Consider the following 11,839-nt stretch of genomic DNA (forward strand, 5'->3'; position numbering starts at 1 on the left):
GGTCTGTTGAGGCGAGAGCTGAGCTGGGCGGCATAGGTGGCATCCTGAATATCGGGGATAATATACCCGATTGCATCTGTAAGGCACTTGAGGGCAGCTCTTTGAGTGTGTGGTTTTACCAAGAAGAACCAATAGGTGTCCCATGTTAAACTATTAATTCCAGCAATTAATCTCCCCTTTTCCTCTAGATCTGGATAACATGACTGCTCCAATGTTTTCATCGCTGTCAATTTTCCTGGCGTGCATTGGGAAATCATATTTGACAAGTAGAGAGTGTTATTAACCAATTCAACCAAATTGCTTGTAGTTGATTTGCACCTTGAAATTGCCCTCTCTACTTTCATTAACTGGGACTGCCATTCTGTAAACAATATATCTTTATGTGCCTCTAAAATTCTTGGTAAATTCGCCGCTTGTCCCTGATCAGTATCTTGCCAGTCAAGAAATGCAGCTATCGTTTCCTCAGCTTGATCTAATTCCGTCCTAGCCTTTTCTATTTTCTCACTTATTGATGCCGTCAATTCACATAGTGGCTCCGCCTGGGCGATTTGTTGACATAGAAGCTTGATTTGGGCAATTAATGCCATATTTATCTGTAGTGCTTCTACTCTGAATTCAGTTATTTGTGGAACGCCCTTTGTCTTCTCAAGCTGTGCTGATAGTTGAGCAATCTGCTCATCTTTTGTTTTTAGCATTTGCTCATTTGCTGCCCTCAGTTGTGCCAAGGCTTCTGACAACTCTTTCTGCTTTTGGATTGCGTTGTGATCAATCCTTTGTTTCTCTGCCTGCAATTGTTGAGTTAATTGATTATTTAATTGCTGTTGTGTCAACAATTGCTGTTCTGCCTGCTCCGCTTTCTGCTATGCTTCTGTTAGCTGTGCCTGCAATAAGAAGATTTCCTGGTCTTTTGTTTTCAATAAAAGACTCACCTCTGATGCCTTGTCTATTGTTGTTGCCGAATAGGCTCCAGCATATTGTGATAGTTTTGTCAGGTCATCAGAGGGGTCAAATTCCTCCTTCCAAACCACATTGCCTGTGACCGTCTGTTCTGGAAAAAGGGAAGGTTGATCAGTCCTTCTTCTCTTCCTCTGTTGTTTTACTACAGCTTTATGCCTTGGGCTATAGAAGACATCCAAGGGAGGAATCTCTTATACCTACAAAATGATTTGATCGGAGGGGTCCTTTGGTATTATTTCTACTTCCTTCGAACTGGGTAGGCCGCTGGTTCCACTTGGAACCTGTTGTGAAGTGGTTTCCTGTGTGTCTGCTGCTTTCGAAGTTTCGGTGTCCTTTGAACATTCCAGACTGCTGATAATAGAATCAAATTGTTGCCATTCCTGGAGCAGTTTTGGATCAATATGAGTATCCACATTTACTTCAATGTTGCTCTGTTTCTGCTCTTTAGTCTGGGTCTCCTCCCGCACTTTCTCCTGCTCTTTAGTCTGAGTTTCCTCCTGTGGTTTTTCTTGTTCTTTTGTTGTAACCGGAGGTTCCTTTGACTGTTCCCGTTCAGGCTCGCTTGATGATGTTGTTGGGGTTGTTGCTAACAGATCTAGAGGCAGAGTTTGCAACCTCTGTTCTCTAAGTCTGTTGAATTCAACCAACCCTTCATCTTGATATTTCACTCTGGCAAATGCCTTAACCTGCATTATTGACTCGGCTGAGGAGAACAGGTCATTGAACATATCTTCTTTATGATCAAACTTTGCCAATTTGGCCTATTCAAGTGCATTATAGGCGACTTTGTTGGGATCAAATTGCCTATTAGGGAGAGTTGCTAGAGTTAATGATTTTATCTTTGTAGCTTCTTTCTCTGCATGTTTGAAATCATGCAACGTGTAGAGACCGCATCTCAAAGGAAAAGAGGGCCAGCCCTGCTTCTTATTTTTCTTGAGAGTCTGTGTAACTCCCTCGGCAATGATCTGATAGGCTATTTCCCTCGCCAGCAGTTTATCAGGTATGTACAGGGGAAGGACATGAGGTTCGGCTTGGCTACCGAAAACTCTTATATAAGTAAACTTCTCCTCCCCGAACCATCTGCCTATTGATGTTAAGTCAATCCCTGCTTGGTAGGAAATCTTGGGAGCAGGTTTATCAAAAATAGAGTAATGAATGGGTAACATAAAGCCATTGCAGACTTGGTATAAATGGCGCTTATAAGAGGATTTCCACAATTTCTGATGGTATATGTGAATAGGCATGGGGTCTTGTGATGTCCACCTCTAGCCGAGCACAGGAAATTCAGAATTAAAACACAAGGTATCTAAAATATAGGCACTGTAGTAGAATGGGGGAATTAACCTTTCAGTAACGCGGGTCTTATTTCTAAACTCAAGAACAGTTGTTGCTAGTTTATCTGAGAGTATAGTTTCCCAATCCATTATTTCACTGTTATACGCAGCTTCCATCAAGGGAACCATTTCTATAGTGAAATTAGAAGAATCGTGCAACCCCCACAATCTACACATCATTATTCCAGCATAACAATAAGGAGAACATAGGGAATCAACTGAGTACTTACCGGAAGATTCATGTTTGTGTTTTGCCAGATTTTGTCTCCAATCCCGGATGGGTTCGGATTCAATTTCATTCTCTTTTCGGAATTTCTCCAAAAACGCCTTGTTGTACTTCTTCTCTGGCTCAGGCAAATGATACATTTGCCTTAAATCATCAGCCTTGAATGAACCGAAAATTCTCCCGTCTCTGGTGCAGAAGGTTCTGTCCATGATTGGGATTTCCTCAATTACCCACCGCACTACATCCGTATATGGGAGAATTTGTTCCCGAGCTGCTATCTGATGAAGGAAGGAGTCAACTAAGTCCTTTAAAGTACCATCAGATTTCCGAGTTGAATCTGCAGAGGCTTGTACTGTTGTCACTTTAGGTTCTTCGGCTTTAATCAAATTATAGGTACTTTGCTAAGTAGTTTTGCCGAGACCAGAACATGTAGTATTAGATATCAATCCTTTCTTTTTATTTGTTGGATCAGCGATGGCTTGTCCTGTGGCTGGCGCAGCGGAAGCGACTGTGGTTTTCTTAGACTTCTTCCCCATTCTGCTTGAGTTTTCTGCTTTGGAAGAATTCTGCACAAGAGTGAAAATAAACGTAACACAGAGAATTGGTAATGAAAATCTAATATGAGAAAGATATATTGATCAATGTGTGATGAGGGATTAACTTTTAAAGTGGCCGCGGATCAATCTATGGGAAGATTTTAGGACTTACTATTACATTAAATGGCCATTTAAAACCTGCCAATCCTTTAAATGCCCATCATATCATTAATCGGCCGAATGATTTGTTTAAGCGTGCCTTGGATGTTTTGGCGGTTGAGCACAGGTAAATCATTGTTCGACAGATAAGGCTTTTAATATGAATTGATCGTAATATCCCTATGTTTTAACGGCTTTTTTGAAATTTTTGCTTTTGGCTTTATCGCAATCGGGCGTCGGGGAAAACTTAACTCCTTATATTGACACCTTTTGAAATCCCCGATCGCCGATAGCGATATCGCATCGCATCGGGAGTATGGGCACTCTACGAAAACATGCATAGCATATCGCCGATCGTCGATAACGATATCACATCGCATCGGGTGTATTACCTGGGGTGCTTTAAGAACATGCATAGTATATTGCCGATAGCGATATCGCATCGCATCGGGGTGAAAGGAACATTATCGCATTGGGGAAAACCAATGGGCCGTTAAAGTATTCTTCTTATGTCATTGCGATATGCGATCTTGCGATCGCTTTATCGCAATGATAAAAGATTGATTATTTATATTATTAAGATCAAAATGGGTTTATCGAAAAGGTTTTTTATAATGTTTTCATTTTGTTTTCAGACCTTTTTTGAATAATACAATGTTGATACCAATCAAAACTAAAAGGGACCCATTTCATATGATAGTTTTTCTGAATAAATAATGATATGAAATGGGGGGTTGTTGTAGAGCACAACAGTTTCCTACAAATTCCTTTTGTGACCAAAATTCTCACAAACCCCTGATCTGGACTTGTGGAATACCTCCGAAGCTACATTTTTCAACACTCCCTCTTAGCGAGGTAGGTACTTCCACTAAAGTATCGAACATCACCGACAACATTAGCTCATCTGGCATCCACCTCTACAACATACCCTGTAGAATGGATCACTATCTTTGTAGTGCCTTTGTCTCATCAAAAATTGAAGATAATGAGCTTCCATAGGGCTACTCCCTCTAAAGATAGACTCCCTGTGAGCCTACACGATCTCTACTGGCTCACATGCTTCCTCTATGCACACTCTAATCCACTGGCCCTTCAAAGCAACTCTAATAATATGAGGATCTGGGTTAGAGTCATAAAATATCTAACAACACCAACTCAAATGCCTCAACTATCCTACTTTGCATGATGGAAAATAACACATTAGTGAATCAACTAGCGCACATGACAATTTTTAAAAAAATTCAACCCTTCTTCGTTATATTAACAACTTTAATGCAACAATCTAGGGCTCCCATACCAAAGATAATGGCCCTCATACATCCACTGATACAAGAATTCAATAACAAGATACATTGATCGTCTCGCTGATGTAGAGCTCAATCAAAACTACCTTGATGGTACCATGAGCACAATTGCTAGTTCTTCTGCTCCCAATCTACAGTTGCTGCCTCTATCAATAGTCCCGTTCCTTTAGGTAATTGAACTCGGCTTAAGAATTTTCCGTTTTTCTAATCAATCGTCGATCAATGCATCAACACTTATGTACTTTTGTTCATTAATTCACAACTCCATTTTTTGACAACTCTCAATTACCCATGCTACTCCTCAACGCCTTTGGGACTTCTTTCCTTTAATGCATTCCTGCACTACTCCAATGAAGGCAAAATTTGGGCCAGAGGAATGCCACCTATAGTTTTCAAACATCCTTATTCAACAATGAACTTGCGCTGTCAATTTGGCTCTCTTGGCTGATCAGACCCTGAGCTCAACTTCTCTACCTCTCCTAACAAGCTTGCAGTCCTTCACAAGACCTACATTTAGGGCACAATGGCTAACCATCTAACAAGCCTCCTACCTATACTTTGGCTGTCATATCTCTATCCAATCTGGACTCTAATTCTTCATTGTAACTCCATCTTCAGATCTTCCCATTCTTCAGTAAATACTTGACTGAAATTGGGCTCACAGGACTGCCCTCACAAAGGGCTTGTAGATATGCCCATACACACTCATTTCTTTGACCGGTCTAGGGCATGTATTGTTTGCCTACTAACAACTCTTAAGCTCCTTTATAAGATGTTGATATAGGGCTTTATGGTAGCTCCTTTAACAATGTTTAGTTTTCCTACCTTTCACTGTAGTCCTTCAGAAGACCTGCACTTAGGGAACAATGGATAATGATCTAACATTCCTTCGAACTGTATTTTGGGTTCCATACCTCTGTCCAATCTGGACTCTAATTCTTCATTGTAATTCCATATTTAGATCTTCCCATTCTTCCATCAATACTTCATTGATCTTGGGCCCATAGGATTGCCCTCACTTAGGGCTTGTAGATATGCCCATACACACTCATTTCTTTGACTGATATAGGGCCTGCAATGTTTTTCCACTTACAACTCTTAAGATCCTTTATAATATGTTGATCTAGGGCTTTATGGTAGCTCCTCTAACAATGATTAGTCTTCCTACCTTTCACTATACTTAGGTACCAATAAAATACTATTCCAAACATTGAAACAACTCCTCCATCAACGCTTTGAAGATCTATCACTTGTCACTTTAGAACTCTTCTTCTAACAGTCCTAAGGTCTATGAATCAGTGCATAATGCTTTAGGTATATGAATCTACATTGGGGCATCTCCAACACCTTCAAATATGTCATAATCCCGACCTATACAGACCTCCATAAATAGTGAAAACCTTGCCTCTCTAGCTGTGTTGTTCATAGGAAGGATGTGGCGTAGAATTGTTTACCCAACAGGATTTGTAGCCCTCTAGAAACATAGATCTAGAGGTCTCAACCTCCTCCACCTGAACAAAAAAGCTAGTAACCTTGATCACTTGGGGTTTTCACACCTTTTATGCCCAGATCCTCAGAGAAATACATGACTAGCAGATCTCCTATTCATACCCTAACCATATCATATGGAGGGTACTCAACTCGTCCCTACCACTGCTTTTGGCCCCTGATCTAGGTCTGTGACACCTTGAATGATATTCTTTCTTGAATGGATCTACCCTAGGCTAGGGCATGTAAACTTCTGTTATTCAAACCCTTTGAAAAACTACTTTTACTTAAAAACTTCACCATAATAAGCATACAATTTTTCCTTCTTGAATCCCTCAACATGGATCCAAGAATCAATAGATCTGAGCCATAACTTTGTCGGGAAAGTAGACTGAGTATAGAAATCTATGCAACCTCCCTTAACAAGGGTTATTACAATCACACTTGAGCTTAGATCACATCAATGTTTCCTTCAATCCTCAATTCAGTTCCTTCAGAAGATGAAGCCACCTTTCTGTAATAGGTTTGGCTTAACAACCTTCCAAAACTAGGCCTTTTGGCCCTTCAGACAGTCCTCAACATGGTCTCGACCCTGTATTCCTGATCTGAAGTGATGTGATCTTAGTATGCTCAGCCCTATGCCCAAATTATTCCATAAACAAACCTTCTAGCATGATAGTCCCTTGCTTTTAGATGATACAACTCCTCTAGATGTGTGCAACCTCCTTGTGTTGCTTCCTTATGATGATCTCAACCTCCTTAGTGTCCCTTCTTGGCCCTCAGATTAGGACTACTTCTGGAGTAAATCTTGACCTCATCTTAAATCAAGCAAGCTCCTCTTCACTTGATTGTCTCTAGACTATCCTTAGGCCTTCTTAAATAGCTTTTCTATAAGCCTTCTTAGGAACCCTCTAGATCTTAGAGGAATTTTCCACTAGACTTAGGATTTAATTTTATTTTTAATTTTCCTTTAAGAATTTTAAACCCCATTTGGGTCTAAAACCCATTCACTTGGGTCTTTTTCCCACAAAGTCTTTTTGTGACCAAAATTCTCACAAACCCCTGATCTGGGCTTGTGGAATACCTCCCAAGCTACACTTTTCAACACTCCCTCTTAGTGAGGTAGGTACTTCCACTGAAGTATCCAATATCACCAATGACACTAGCCCATATGGCATCCACCTCTGCAACATACCCTATAGAATGGATCATTTTCTTTGCAGCGCTCCGTCTCATCAAAACCTGAAGATCTCGAGCTTTTGTAGTGTTGCTCCCTCTGAGCCTACATGATCTCTAATGGCTCACATGCTTCCTCTGTGCACACTTCGATCCACTGGACCTTCAAAGTAGCTTTGGTACCATGTTGAATTTTCTATGTCATCTGAAGATATGGGTTAGTGTCTTAAAATCTTTGACACAACCAACTCAAATGCCTCAACTATCCTACTTTCCACAATGGAAAATAACACATCAGTGAATCAACTAGTGCACATGACAATTTTAAAAAATATTCAACCCTTCTTCGTTATATTAATGACTTTAATACAATAGTGTAGGTGTCCCGTACCAGGGATAATGGCCCTCATACATCCACTGATATAAGAACACAAGAATGAGATACATTGATCGTCTAGTTGATGTAGAGCTCAACCACAGTCGCCTTGATCATACCCTAAACACAACTGCTAGTCCTTATGCTCCCAATCTGTAACTTCTGCCTCTATCAATGGTCTTGCTCCTTTAGGTCACTAAACTTGACATATGAATCTACCCTCTAGCTGATCATTCATCTATCAATGCATCAACACTTAGGGACTTATGTTGAGTTTTTCACAACTTCGTTTGTGAACATATCTCAACTCCCCAAATTTGTTCCTCAACTCCTTTGGGACTTCTTCCCTCTAATTCTTTCGTGCACTACTCCACTGAAGACAAATTTTGGGCCAAAGATCTGCCAACTATCACTATCAAACACCCTTCTTCAACAATTGATCTAGATCTTGGAGGCTAGTTCCAAAACCAATAATGTTGAGAGCGGAGGAGAGAACCCAACACCAAAACATCGATAAAAAAAATGCATAAACTGAATACATCCAAAACAAAATATGAAGAGAGAACAAGATATAATATAAAACCCAATTATTTATTAAATGAGAGGGAAAGCATAGTTACATCTACATTGTGTGGATAATTCTGTCTTCTTACAAAAGGAGGCTTGTTGTTTATAGTTTTTTTTAGTTACATTACCATGGGCGTATAATACCACGGGCGAGTTATTTATATCCTTTAGTTACATTACCATGGTTAAACGCCATAGGTGAATTTTAATCCGGATCGTTCCTACCCCCTTAGGAAGCAATGGTCCCCATTGCGTGAAGTTCCCTTTGGAGAAGTCTTTGTCATAGATTTGAAGACAAGGGTTTTGGGTGGTTGACCCACAACCGAGGGTTTGTGGATGACCCAAAACCATGAGGCACAGATATCTGAGGATAGAGATACCTTGTAATGCTTGTGAGCCCACTGTGATATTGATAGTGCGTGGCAAAGCAAATGGATTTCAATGGCAAGTGTTTTGTGTGGTTGACCCATAACCATGATGAACGAAGAGCCGAGGATAGAGATACCTTGTAATGCTGATGGGCCAATTATGAGGTGGACAGTGTGTGGCCGAGCAAATGGACTTCGTTGGAAAAGGGTTTTGTGTGGTTAACCCATAACCATGATGAACGAGGGTTCAAGGGTAGAGATAGCTTGTAATGAACCTTGAGATCGCTTGCTCATCTATCTGGTAGAAATATGGTCGCTTATCTTTGTAAATTCTCATAGGACTCTTTGTAATAAATGTATCAATAAATCCAAGTACCTTTGTTATACTGGAACACCCTTTTTAGGTAAGTCGTATAAGTTGAAGTTGGGTCCCCTCCATATTCTGGTGTTTTTGAACCTAGCATGAGATAACCATATGAATGCTCTGTTTGTACAACATTCAAGGCCCTTACCATAGCATACCTATACTTCTTGGCAAAATGAACTGGAGTATCCTTCTTGTCTTTCAAAAGAAATATAACAAAATCATATTCAACCTCCATAAAATTGTGGAATTGGGTAAACATGCAAAACATGAGCTTCAATAAAGATATTGTGCCCCACGATTAATGAAAGTGTACATGGGGGTACTGAATGATAACATGATTAACTTGCTTTAGTTTACTTTGCATGTGGACATAGCTATTTACTAGTACAGATTGCTGCACATCATTGGAGGGAAGAACATAGTAGTTTGAAATTATTAAAGGCAAGGTTTTGTGTGGTTAACCCATAACCATGATGAACCACGGTTCGAGGATAGAGATACCTTGCAATGAACCTCAAGATCACTTGCCCATCTATCTGGTAGAAATATGGTGGCTTATCTTTGTAAATTCTCATAGGACTCTTTGTAATAAATGTATCAATAAATCCAAGTACCTCTGCTATACTTAAATGGAACACCCTTTATGAGTAAGCCGTATAAGTTGAAGTTGGGTCCCCTCCATATTCTGGTGTTCTTGAAGCTAGCATGAGATAACCATATGAATGCTTTGTTTGTACAACATTCAAGGCCCTTACCATAGCATACCTATCCTTCTTGGCAAGATGAATTGGAGTATCCTTCTTGTCTTTCAATAGAAATATAACAAAATCATATTCAACCTCCATAAAATTATGGAATTGGATAAACATGCAAAACTTGAGCTTCAATAAAGATATTATGCCCCACGACTGATGAAAGTGTACATGGGGGTACTGAATGATAACATGGTTAACTTTCTTTAGTTTACTTTGCATGTGGACATAGCTATTTACTAGTACAGATTGCAGCACATCGATGGAGGGAAGAACATGGTATTTTGAAATTCTTAATGGCAGACATTGACTGTAAATTGCCTCCTCATTGCCACTTTCTATTCACTTTGATGCAAACAATATCTTACCTTCTTTACCTAGTCAAAATATGACAAGAGGTTGGGATATACTCATGGACTTGCATATCGTCGTTAGTCCTATGTTTCCACTACATAAACAATATGGGTCTCACAGGTCCATGGTTTCCATTGAGATTTGAAAATGGACTCTGTGGAAGGTTATTCCCATAGCTTTCTTGATCGTCATTGTCCTCCTGCTTGGGCTCATCTTCGTTATTCTCCAATACCTCCAGCAGATACCCAAAATGACCGGTAGAAGGAAAATTGTTGAGATCTTCTGATGCCTTGGATTTTATTTCAGACCGTGTGAATCCATTAGTGAATCTATTCTCGAGTGGATGAGAAACAACAAGAGGTGTTGAAGCAAACGAGATGTGGCTCTCAGCTGCTGCAAGATGCACCCTTTGTGCATCTGCGAAGTGTAACTCAACAAGCCTTTTTCTTTCGAGTTCAATCGCTTGATCTTGCTCCTCCATGTATCTTCTTATAGCATTAGAATTATCCATGACTCTGGGACCCAGATGCAGATCATCGTACTTAGCATCAAAATGATTGAGAGGTTTATATTTTGAGTATTGCTCACCTCTGTCAGGATTCTTTTTATCTCCAAGCTTGCCCTTCTCACGGTGTGGTTTAACAAGAAACCGGTGGATTTCCTTTTGCCCAAACTATCTTCACAGTTTCTGGATATGTGAAAGTTACAAAGCCAAACATGTGCTTCTGTTGGTAAGGTATCCTCACGTCATGCACATGACCATAAGTGCTGAAGTAATTAGAAACATCTTCCTCAGTGGAATTACTTTCAGCTGGGAGTGTCAAGTATATTTGTCGAGAACCTGAGTTCACTCCACCTAATTCCACTTTTGTATGCGATAAACTTGTGTGCATCCTCTGCTAAAACCAGCGCGTGCTGAACATGAGGCCTATCAATGAGGGTGACAGTGTTCTTCAAGCGTGCTAATAGGTTGGTGAGACTGTAACTATCTTTACCATGTCTCTGGATCTCAGTCAAATACCCTTCGGCCTGCAGTGTCTTGCCATACTTTTCATAATAAAGTTGAAGCAATGAAGCAATAGAAACAAGCGCTTTCTTGCCTCTCAAGAGCTCCTGCAACTCAACCTCCAATCTGTATAATGACCCAGCTTGAAAAGCTTCATCAGAGTTGCGGGATCCAGTAGGGCTGCCACTCAATGATAGAGGCAGTGTATTGTCTTGCCTCGTGTATCCATGCAAAAACCTGCAATTACTACCATGCTTGCAGTAACCACGAGCAAAATACATGCAAGGCTTCCAAGCCAGTGCAAGAGAGTACTCAGTAACATCAGAATCAATGGTGGATGGAGTTAGATTGAGATTGTCACTGTTAACAGTAGTTATAGAGTTGAGATGATCAATACCCAATTTGTTACTGTTCACATAACTGACCATCTGATCTGGGAATAGGTAATCGATAGCGGGGAACATGGTGTGAGGATTCAATGAATCATTGAAGGAGAGATGATCTCTGAGCTGATGATCATCTCTTTGAGTAAGTTGTTCGTGGCTATAATTGGGGAGCTTTTCATTAGATATTGCAGCTGGAGTTGCCTGTTGTAGTTTCTCGCCGGAGGATATGTGAAGTGGCAAGGAATTATGTTTGTAATTGATATACACGTTGTGATCTTCCATTTGCAACAAACATTGAGGCTGCAATGATAATGTGGTTAACGAAAATGAGAATGGCCTTTCTTGCTGCTGCGCCGGAAGAAATAAACCGTGCCTGGGCGATTTGGAGACACCAAGGCAAGAGAAGAAAACGCTGTCTTGGCTAGGGAATTGTTGTTAACTTGGCAGGAATATCAACTCCACGAGTTCTAGTTTATTTTCTTA

At 40.3% G+C, this 11,839-nt stretch overlaps 1 pseudogene; it reads right to left on the reverse strand.

The window, feature by feature from the left end:
- Window positions 1-10,058: 10,058 nt before the first annotated feature.
- On the reverse strand, window positions 10,059-11,638 carry LOC149169010 (zinc finger CCCH domain-containing protein 18-like; annotated as a pseudogene).
- Window positions 11,639-11,839: the final 201 nt, after the last annotated feature.

The sequence above is a fragment of the Pinus tabuliformis genome, chromosome 4_2 (assembly GCF_031772625.1).
Source record: "Pinus tabuliformis cultivar Carrire ecotype Pingquan chromosome 4_2, CPIR1, whole genome shotgun sequence".
Lineage (NCBI taxonomy): Eukaryota > Viridiplantae > Streptophyta > Pinopsida > Pinales > Pinaceae > Pinus > Pinus tabuliformis.